Source organism: Nerophis ophidion, linkage group LG05 (assembly GCF_033978795.1).
Source record: "Nerophis ophidion isolate RoL-2023_Sa linkage group LG05, RoL_Noph_v1.0, whole genome shotgun sequence".
NCBI lineage: Eukaryota > Metazoa > Chordata > Actinopteri > Syngnathiformes > Syngnathidae > Nerophis > Nerophis ophidion.
Window position 1 is genome coordinate 6,989,526 of NC_084615.1, and position 11,832 is coordinate 7,001,357.

An 11,832-nucleotide genomic window follows, 5' to 3' on the forward strand; every position below is an offset into this window, starting at 1 on the left:
CTGGCAGCAGAAGAAGAATGCATAAACAGTGCAGAGGAGCTACTTTCTTTGCTGCAGCGCCAGGCAGGAATTTTCCAGCATCAATTCTCAGTCTGCTTTCATCTTAACCTTCAGCTCGTTTGATTCTTTCACAGCAGTGCGGACAAGCAGATGTTTGGTATGTTCTGACCTGACTTGTGGTGAGAAGCTTGCGTGTTCTTCCTGCTTGTGACCCACCGACACCATCCATGTGTCCACCAACGCAGGTGAGGACACGTCTTGGTCTGGTGTGTGACATCATCGGTGTGACATCATCAGTGACCTCACTCACAACTATAGTGTTCTGTTTTAGAGACTCGTCTCCCCTTCTGTCTGACGTGTGAGAGACAAACCCCGTTTCCATATGAGTTGGGAAATTGTGTTAGATGTAAATATAAACAGAATACAATGATTTGCAAATCCTTTTCAACCCATATTCAGTTGAATATGCTACAAAGACAACATATTTGATGTTCGAACTCTTACACTTTATTTTGTTTCGCAAATAATAATTAACTTAGAATTTCATGGCTGCAACACGTGCCAAAGTAGTTGGGAAAGGGCATGTTCAAGACTGTGTTACATCACCTTTTCTTTTAACAACACTCAATAAACGTTTTGGGAACTGAGGAAACTAATTGTTGAAGCTTTGAAAGTGGAATTCTTTCCCATTCTTGTTTTATGTAGAGCTTCAGTCCTTCAACAGTCCGCTGTCCTATTTTACGCTTCATAATGCGCCACACATTTTCCATGGGAGACAGGTCTGGACTGCAGGCGGGCCAGGAAAGTATCCGCACTCTTTTTTTAAGAAGCCACACTGTTGTAACACGTGGCTTGGCATTGTCTTACTGAAATAAGCAGGGGCGTTCATGATAACATTGCTTGGATGGCAACATATGTTGCTCCAAAACCTGTATGGACCATTCAGCATTAATGGTGCCTTCACGGATGTGTAAGTTACCCATGCCTTGGGCACTAATACACCCCCATACCATCACACATGCTGGCTTTTCAACTTTGCGCCTATAACAATCCGGATGGTTCTTTTCCTCTTTGTTCCAGAGGACACCACGTCCACAGTTTCCAAATATAATTTGAAATGTGGACTCGTCAGACCACAGAACACTTTTCCACTTTGCATCAGTCCATCTTAGGTGAGCTCGGGCCCAGAGAAGCCGGCGGCGTTTCTGGGTGTTGTTGATAAATGGGTTTGGCTTTGCATAACACAGTTTTAACTTGCACTTACAGATGTAGCGACCAACTGTAGTTACTGACAGTGTTTTTATGAAGTGTTCCTGAGCCCATGTGGTGATATCCTTTACACACTGTCGGTTTTTGATGCAGTACCGCCCGAAGGATCAAAAGTCCATAATATCATCGCTTACGTGCAGTGATTTCTCCAGATTCTCTGAACATTTTGATGATTTTACGGACTGTAGATGGTAAAATCCCTAAATTCCTTGCAATAGCTCGTTGAGAAATGTTGTTCTAAAACTGTTTGACAATTTGCTTACAAAGTGGTGACCCTCACCCCATCCTTGTTTGTGAATTACTTAGCATTTCATGGAAGCTGCTTTTATAGCCAATCATGGCACCCACCTGTTCCCAATTAGCCTGTGGGATGTTCCAAATAAGTGTTTGATGAGCATACTTTTGATCCCTCAGGCAGTACTGCATGAAAAACCGACATCAGTTTGTAAAGGATATCACCGCATGGGCTCAGGAACACTCCAGAAAACCACAAGTTAAACCTCTACCATGCAAAGCCAAACCCATTTATCAACAGCACCCAGAAACGCCGCCCGCTTCACTGGGCCCGAGCTCATCTAAGATGGACTGATGCAAAGTGGAAAAGTGTTCTGTGGTCTGACGAGTCCACATTTCAAATTATATTTGGAAACAGAGGACATGGTGTCCTCCAGAACAACGAGGAAAATAACCATCCGGATTGTTAGAGGCGCAAAGTTGAAAAGCCAGCATGTGTGATGGTATGGGGGTGCATTAGTGCCCAAGGCATGGGTAACTTGCACATCTGTGAAGGCACCATTAATGCTGAATGGTCCATACAGGTTTTGAAGCAACATATGTTGTCATCCAAGCAACGTTATCATGGACGCCCCTGCTTATTTCAGCAAGACAATGCCAAGCCACATGTTACAACACCGTGGTTTCGTAGTAAAAGAGTGCGGGTACTTTCCTGGCCCGCCTGCAGTCCAGACCTGTCTCCCATGGAAAATGTGTGGCGCATTATGAAGCGTAAAATAGGACAGCGGAGACCCCGGACTGTTGAAGGACTGAAGCTCTACATAAAACAAGAATGGGAAAGAATTCCACTTTCAAAGCTTCAACAATTCGTTTCCTCAGTTCCCAAACGTTTATTGAGTGTTGTTAAAAGAAAAGGTGATGTAACACAGTGGTGAACATGCCCTTTCCCAACTACTTTGGCACGTGTTGCAGCCATGAAATTCTAAGTTAATTATTATTTGCAAAAAAATAATAAAGTTTATCAGTTTGAACATCAAATATGTTGTCTTTGTAGCATATTCAACTGAATATGGGTTGAAAAGGATTTGCAAATCATTGTATTCTGTTTATATTTACATCTAACACAATTTCCCAACTCATATGGAAACAGGGTTTGTAATATTGTATTTAATGATACTTTGAAAATAATGATCATGTTAGCGAATGATGGAGTAAAAATCCTGTGGTACAGCACATGTCAACTAAGCCAATTAAAAGAGTTTGGGAGATGAGAATAAATCTAAAGGTAAACTCCACAACAAGCAGTGAGCAGCAGCGGTGGCCGCGCCCGGGTATCATTTTTGCTGATTCAACGCCCAAATCCTCCCCAATTAACTCACTAAACTGCGTTAAATTAATACTTTGAGAGCTGTCTGTTAAAATAATTGTGTTAGTTATCACACAACTTTAGTATGCTATAGTTATTAGCCATTGTGCTCAAGCTGTACTTTTTCTATCTGTGCAAGGACAAAACTTATTGGCCTCAGGTTTTAGCCTGCTAACAGCCAAGGACTTCAAGGACGTCACGAAGATAAGACGACAGCACGCAGACGAAGCAGAGACAAGACAATCACAAGGCCACCAGCACATTCTGTTACGTATTGTGCGTACTGGACATGCTTTGCATGATATATGTGACCACTCCTTTTAGAGGCAGCCTCAGTGATGTTGGGTATGGAACTTCTGAATAAATAGAGGGACACAGGAGCTGAACCTTGGAGCGTAGGGCGAGACTGTGACTAAGTGTTCAGCTCCATGCGTTCTCCTCATGAGCTAAATTGAACGCTGTCTCTTTATGATTCCTTGCTTCTTGTCTGTTTAATAGATGTCATCAGTGTTTGAACCTGACGGAAACATAAACACTATGTCAGGGTTCCTTCTTTAACTCACCAAACGGGTTTAAATTAACATCAAGCGATTTAAACTCAGCAAGTTAACACTTTTCCAGGGTTTACATGGCTCCACACTACGGAGTTAAAGTAGTATTTACAAAATAGTTACGTTCGCAAAACTTTTTTTAGAGTCTCTTCTGTAATCCCAAATTTAACATGATAAACATTGTTTAATTTGGTTTGTCCCATGCTGTCAGTTAAAAAAAAAAACACAAATGAGGGTATGATGAACACATTTTCACCTGCAGAAACCATTTGAGTTTTGAATATCAAATACTTTCTAACAGTTCGATTTAGTGTAGACATGCACCCAATTGCAGGAAATAGTCTGGATTTTCAAAATATTCTTTCTGGGTTTGTGTGGCAGCTCTTTGTGACACTTTTCCTCTGTTTTACTGCAGTTTTTCCAAACGACAACAGGTGGCTAAAAAAAACAACAACTTCAATCAATCAATCAATGTTTATTTATATAGCCCCAAATCACAAATGTCTCAAAGGGCTGCACAAATCATTACGACTACAACATCCTCGGAAGAACCCACAAAAGGGCAAGGAAAACTCACACCCAGTGGGCAGGGAGAATTCACATCCAGTGGGACGCCAGTGACAATGCTGACTATGAGAAACCTTGGAGAGGACCTCAGATGTGGGCAACCCCCCCCCCCTCTAGGGGACCGAAAGCAATGGATGTCGAGCGGGTCTAACATGATACTGTGAAAGTTCAATCCATAGTGGCTCCAACACAGCCGCGAGAGTTCAGTTCAAGCGGATCCAAGACAGCAGCGAGAGTCCCGTCCACAGGAAACCATCTCAAGCGGATCAGCAGCGTAGAGATGTCCCCAACCGATACAGGCGAGCGGTCCATCCTGGGTCCCGACGAGCGGTCCATCCTGGGTCTCGACTCTGGACAGCCAGTACTTCATCCATGGTCATCGGACCGGACCCCCTCCACAAGGGAGTGGGGGACATAGGAGAAAGAAAAGAAGCGGCAGATCAACTGGTCTAAAAAGGAGATGAGTTTTAAGGTGAGACTTAAATGCTTCTACTGAGGTAGCATCTCGAACTGTTCCCGGGAGGGCATTCCAGAGTACTGGAGCCCGAACGGAAAACGCTCTATAGCCCGCAGACTTCTAGATAAAACGTAATACTTCATCCATGTCGTCGTTTTTGTTTTTCTTATAGTATTGTAGTGGAAAATGTCTGTCCTAGGGTTACCTCGGAACTGAATGCATTGGGAGCAAGTCACCCTGACCAAGTTGGGGGGGGTGACATGACATGAGAGGTCAAGTCACCCTGAACATTGGACAGTTACATAGGCGCCAGCGATCCCAAAAAGGGAATAAGCGGTAGAAAATGGATGGATGGATACAAATCAGGCCATCATGGAATGTATAAGTAAGAAGTGAAGACCAAGCTCCTATTAATTCCTTTCACGAGGGTCCACCATCTTTCTTCTCATGAGACACTGTCTGTTTTCATATCGATTCAATCCAACTTTGTACTATCTGATTGTGAGTAATTAAAAGGGTTGTGACAAATGTTCCTGTTTAAGATTCGGACTTTTCGACCACATAAAATTGGCGTCCCCGTACAGGCCACAACAGTATTTAATGGAGTTGAAGCACTTCCTGTTTAAAGGACCTTGTTTTCATATCGAATCAATCCAACTTTGTACTATCTGATTGTGAGTAATTAAAAGGGTTGTGACAAATGTTCCTGTTTACGGACTTTTCGACCACATAAAATTGGCGTCCCCGTACAGGCCACCACAGTATTTAATGGAGTTGAAGCACTTCCTGTTTAAAGGACCTTGTTTTCATATCGAATCAATCCAACTTTGTACTATCTGATTGTGAGTAATTAAAAGGGTTGTGACAAATGTTCCTGTTTAAGATTCGGACTTTTCGACCACATAAAATTGGCGTCCCCGTACAGGCCGCCACAGTATTTAATGGAGTTGAAGAACTTCCTGTTTAAAGGAACTTGTTTGGGGGGGGGATTGTGGAGTCAAGATGAGAAAATCAGATTAACAGCACTTTAATCCATCCAATGTCTCTCTGCGAGGTTCCCCACAATGCTTCACTCTTTTTGTGTGTGTGTGTGTGTGTGTGTGTGTGTGTGTGTGTGTGTGTGTGTGTGTGTGTGTGTGTGTGTGTGTGTGTGTGTGTGTGTGTGTGTGTGTTTGTTTGACCTAATAGTCCGGCTGCCAAGGAGATGAGAAGAAGGACAGTAGATGTGCCAAAGAAACCAGCAGAAAGCAACCAATGGAGGGCCAGCAGGATGTTTTTCTTGGCCTCTGATTGGCCGACCCGGGCAGTCCGTCGGTCTCCAGGTAGCAAAGCGAGCATGTCTGGAGGAAGAAAGGAAGGAAGGAAGGAAGGACATGTGCTCAGCTGGTGGGGGAATGACAACAATCAAAATACTTAGTTTATTTTTTAATTTTCATATGTGTGTGTTCTTGTATTTCCAGCCTTCTTCAGACATCAGCAAGGAAAAGTAGCTTCCATATGAGGAGGTGTGAACAAGTGAGGACATAAATCCTGGTCCCAAAACGGACAACCATCGCAGCTAATAGAGAACGTCTCATTCGAGGTGGTGAAATTAATCAAATTTAGGGATTTTTCAAATTGTGTTTTTGTCAACTTTTCAACAGTCAATGTTTACTTTTGTATGCATATTAACATAAAAAATCCTGACTTTGGAGCAATGTTCACTGACTCTAGTATTTGGCTCTGTATTAAATGCAATGGTTTTCCGTATTGGGACCATGATTTCGGTCCTAACATGTCCACCGGTCCTCATATGGACGTTACTTTTCCCAGTTGATGTCTCAAGAAGGGTGGAAAGACAAGACGGCGTGGCGCAGTGGGAGAGTGGCCTTGCGCAACCCGAGTGTCCCTGGTTCAAATCCCACCTAGTACCAACCTCGTCACGTCCGTTGTGTCCTGAGCAAGACACTTCACCCTTGCTCCTGATGGGTGCTGGTTGGTGCCTTGCATGGCAGCTCCCTCCATCAGTGTGTGAATGTGGAAGTAGTGTCAAAGCGCTTTGAGTACCTTGAAGGTAGAAAAGCGCTATACAAGTACAACCCATTTATTATTTATTTTAAAAGTACTCCCCCTTCGGTCAACATATGAAATAACAAGTGTGTGTAAGAAATTCGAAGTGCTCCCCCTCTGGCCAACACGTGTAAGAAATTGAAATGCGTCCCCTTTGGCCAAAATTAGTAAAAAATATATATATATATATATATACAGAGACAGACTGTAATAATGAAGATTAAAAACTAATTACAAACAAATAATTATATAAAAGCTTACCTTTTTATATTTGCATGGTATGTATATATTATTAATGTTGTAAATGCGCGTCTTTATATATCTGGAAAGGGTGGTTCTAAAGAGGTAGGCAATCTTCTCAGGTCCCAAGAAGGTTAGAAATACAAGTGTGTGTGTGTGTGTGTGTGTGTGTGTGTGTGTGTGTGTGTGTGTGTGTGTGTGTGTTGGCACTAGAATGAAAATGTGTTTCTTTTCAACTCTCAAACTTGGCCGTACATTCTTGGGCTGTTCTCCTTTATTTTTTTCTTTCCTTCTTTTCGAGGAGTTTGGATCCCAGCCTGCTCTGGTTTGTTCACCTTCCAGCAGCAGGACCAGGAGAGACCAAGGTCGCACTGACATGAGCAGGTCTTGATTTGCTAGCATGTGTCCTACGACACAGCTGCTCCTGAAGGTAATCAAGTCTTCATGGTTGCTTGTGTGACAAACTTTAGCTGAGGAGCGATCTCCATCTTTACAGTATAGACCGGTATAGCGGCTGTGCCAGCAACTTGAGGGTTGCAGGTTCGATCCCCGCTTCCGCCATCCTAGTCACTGCCGTTGTGTCCTTGGGCAAGACACTTGACCCACCTGCTCCCAGTGCCACCCACACTGCTTTAAATGGAACTTAGATATTGGGTTTCACTATGTAAAGCACTTTGAGTCACTAGAGAAAAAGCGCTATATAAATATAATCCACACTACAAGCGCTCCAACACACCTGTCAGGCCGATTTAGGGGCCTCACACTCAGAAATGTCTTGTTATGCAACAAATTAAAATATTAAAAAAAAAAAAGATTGTAAAATAAATTAAATAAATATTAAATAAATCAAATGTTTTGATGCTAAAACAATCAATCAATCAATCAATGTTTATTTATATAGCCCCAAATCACAAATGTCTCAAAGGACTGCACAAATCATTACGACTACAACATCCTCGGAAGAACCCACAAAAGGGCAAGGAAAACTCACACCCAGTGGGCAGGGAGAATTCACATCCAGTGGGACGCCAGTGACAATGCTGACTATGAGAAACCTTGGAGAGGACCTCAGATGTGGGCAACCCCCCCCCCCCTCTAGGGGACCGAAAGCAATGGATGTCGAGCGGGTCTAACATGATACTGTGAAAGTTCAATCCATAGTGGCTCCAACACAGCCACGAGAGTTCAGTTCAAGCGGATCCAAGACAGCAGCGAGAGTCCCGTCCACAGGAAACCATCTCAAGCGGAGGCGGATCAGCAGCATAGAGATGTCCCCAACCGATACACAGGCGAGCGGTCCATCCTGGGTCTCGACTCTGGACAGCCAGTACTTCATCCATGGTCATCGGACGGGACCCCCTCCACAAGGGAGGGGGGGACATAGGAGGAAAAAGAAAAGAAGCGGCAGATCAACTGGTCTAAAAAGGAGGTCTATTTAAAGGCTAGCGTATACAGATGAGTTTTAAGGTGAGACTTAAATGCTTCTACTGAGGTAGCATCTCGAACTGTTACCGGGAGGGCATTCCAGAGTACTGGAGCCCGAACGGAAAACTAAATGTCAATCTTGTGGGGGCGGGGTTGCGGGTCTTTGGGCACCACATGACTATATTTAAATCTTGGAAGTATAACCATTTTATTCAAAACGATTCTCCATTCAAAATTAATACTTTTTTTTTTATTGACAGTTGGCATTTACAAAACCAACACCAGTAAATAAAAACAAAATAAAATAATTTGCATATAATTTTCAACTTATATTCAATTGAATAGACTGCAAAGACCAGATATTTAACCCTCGAACTGGTAAACTTTGTTATTTTTTTACAAATATTAGCTCGTTTGGAATTTGATGCCTGCAACATGTTTAAAAAAAGCTGGCACAAGTGGCAAAAAAGACTGAGAATTTTTAGAGGGATGCTCATTAAACACCTTTTAGGAACAGGCTAATTGGGAACAGGTGGGTGCCATGATTGGCTATAAAAGCAGCTTTCATGAAATGCTCAGTCTTTCACAAACAAGGACGGGGCGAGGGTCACCACTTTGTCAACAAATGCGTGAGCAAATTGTCCAACAGTTTAAGAACTACATTTCTCAACCAGCTATTGCAAGGAATTTAGGGATTTCACCATCTACTGTTTGTAATATCATCAAAAGGATTTGAGAATCTGGAGAAATCACTGCACGTAAGCAATGATATTACAGACCTTCGATCCCTCAGGCGGTATTGCATCAAAAAGTGACATCAGTGTGTAAATGATATCACCACATGGGCTCAGGAACACTGCAGAAAACCACTGTCAGGAACTACAGTTAGTCGCTACTTATATGTAAGTGTAAGTTAAAACTCTACTATGCAAAATGAAAGCCATTTATCAACAACACCCAGGAACGCCGCTAGTTTCGCTGGGCCCGAGATCATCTAAAATGGACTGATGCAAAGTGGAAAAGTGTTCTGTGGTCCAACGAGTCCACATTTCAAATTATATTTGGAAACTGTGGACGTCGTGTCCTCCGGACCAAAGAGGAAAAGAACCATCCAGATTGTTTTAGGCGCAAAGTTGAAAAGCCAGCATCTGTGATGGTATGGGGGTGCATTAGTGCCCAAGGCATGGGTAACTTTAACTATGGACTGGACTCACACTATTATGTTAGATCCACTATGGACTGGACTCTCACTATTATGTTAGATCCACTATGGACTGGACTCTCACACTATTATCTTAGATCCAGTATGGACTGGACTCTCACTATTATGTTAGATCCACTATGGACTGGACTCACACTGTTATGTTAGATCCACTATGGACTGGACTCTCACACTATTAACTAGATCCACTATGGACTGGACTCTCACTATTATGTTAGATTCACTATGGACTGGACTCTCACACTATTAACTAGATCCACTATGGACTGGACTCTCACACTATTATGTTAGATCCACTATGGACTGGACTCTCACTATTATGTTGGATCCACTATGGACTGGACTCTCACACTATTATGTTAGATCCACTATGGACTGGACTCTCACTATTATGTTAGATCCACTATGGACTGGACTCTCACACTATTATGATAGATCCACTATGGACTGGACTCTCACACTATTAACTAGATCCACTATGGACTGAACTCTCATTATTATGTTAGATCCACTATGGACTGGACTCTCATTATTATGTTAGATCCACTATGGACTGGACTCTCACACTATTAACTAGATCCACTATGGACTGGACTCTCACACTATTATGTTAGATCCACTATGGACTGGACTCTCACTATTATGTTAGATCCACTATGGACTGGACTCTCACACGATTATGTTAGATCCACTATGGACTGGACTCTCACACTATTATGCTAGATCCACTATGGACTGGACTCTCACTATTATGTTAGATCCACTATGGACTGGACCCTCACACTATTATGTTAGATCCACTATGGACTGGACTCTCACACTGTTATGTTAGATCCACTATGGACTGGACTCTCACTATTATGTTAGATCCACTATGGACTGGACTCTCACTATTAAGTTAGATCCACTATGGACTGGACTCTCACACTATTATGTTAGATCCACTATGGACTGCACTCTCACTATTATGTTAGATCCACTATGGACTGGACTCTCACTATTATGTTAGATCCACTATGGACTGGACTCTCACACTATTATGTTGGATCCACTATGGACTGGACACTCACACTATTATGTTGGATCCACTATGGACTGGTCTCTCACACTATTATGTTAGATCCACTATGGACTGGACTCTCTCACTATTATGTTAGATCCACTATGGACTGGACTCTCACACTATTATGTTAGATCCACTATGGACTGGACTCTCACTATTATGTTAGATCCACTATGGACTGGACTCTCACACTATTAACTAGATCCACTATGGACTGGACTCTCTCACTATTATGTTAGATCCACTATGGACTGGACTCACACACTATTATGTTAGATCCACTATGGACTGGACTCTCACTATTATGTTAGATCTACTATAGACTGGACTCACATACTATTATGTTAGATCCACTATGGACTGGACTCTCACTATTATGTTAGATCCACTATGGACTGGACTCTCACACTATTATGTTAGATCCACTATGGACTGGACTCACACTATTATGTTAGATCCACTATGGACTGGACTCTCACTATTATGTTAGATCCACTATGGACTGGACTCACACTATTATGTTAGATCCACTATGGACTGGACTCTCACTATTATGTTAGATCCACTATGGACTGGACTCTCACACTATTATGTTAGATCCACTATGGACTGGACTCTCACACTATTATGTTAGATCCACTATGGACTGGACTCTCACTATTATGTTAGATCCACTATGGACTGGACTCACACTATTATGTTAGATCCACTATGGACTGGACTCACACTATTATGTTAGATCCACTATGGACTGGACTCTCACTATTATGTTAGATCCACTATGGACTGGACTCTCACACTATTATGTTAGATCCACTAAGGACTGGACTCTCACTATTATGTTAGATCCACTATGGACTGGACTCTCACTATTATGTTAGATCCACTATGGACTGGACCAGATGAGTCGCCCGCTGGCCTGTTCTAAAAATAGCTCAAATAGCAGCACTTACCAGTGAGCTGCCTCTATTTTTTAAATTGTATTTATTTACTAGCAAGCTGGTCTCGCTTTGCTCGGCATTTTTAATTCTAAGAGAGACAAAACTCAAATAGAATTTGGTCTTCACTTGTTTAAATAAAGTCTTTTTTTTTTTTTACTTTGCTTCTTTTAACTTTCAGAAAGACAATTTTAGAGAAAAAAATATAACCTTAAAATTTATTTTAGGATTTTTACACCTTTTTAACTTTTAAATTCCCTCCTCTTCTTTCCTGACAATTTAAATCAATGTTCATCCATCCATCCATCCTACCGCTTATTCCCTTTTGGGGTCGCGGGGGACGCTGGCGCCTATCTCAGCTACAATCGGGCGGAAGGCGGGGTACACCCTGGACAAGTCGCCATCTCATCGCAGGGCTAAATCAATGTTCAAGTAAAACAAAATTTATTGT